Genomic DNA, 320 nt, shown 5'->3' with positions numbered 1-320 from the left:
GGGCTCGGGGGGGGCCTGCCGCTGAAAGCAGCCTCGAACCTTGTGATTAACCGTGCGGAGGGGGCCCAGCACCAAACGTCTCGTCCAAATTTGTTCTTTTCTGCTGTCGCTGTCGATGACGGAAAAGAAACGCCTTCGTTCATCGGGAAAGTGATTCCAACTGGCAGTGGTTCATTTCTTGGTTCTATTTAAAACCAATTAGTGTACGTATGGGCACCGGGCCGAGAGAGCACTTAAGGGCGCTCTTAAGTCCCGGTACAAGGTGAGCCAGCCCTCGGCACGGGCGGTGCTGAGCTTTTCTCATGCTCCGGCGTTTCCCC

Source organism: Phaethon lepturus, unplaced genomic scaffold, assembly GCF_000687285.1.
Source record: "Phaethon lepturus isolate BGI_N335 unplaced genomic scaffold, ASM68728v1 scaffold18467, whole genome shotgun sequence".
Classification (NCBI taxonomy): Eukaryota; Metazoa; Chordata; class Aves; order Phaethontiformes; family Phaethontidae; genus Phaethon; species Phaethon lepturus.
Note: the sequence above shows the minus strand (reverse complement) of the source record.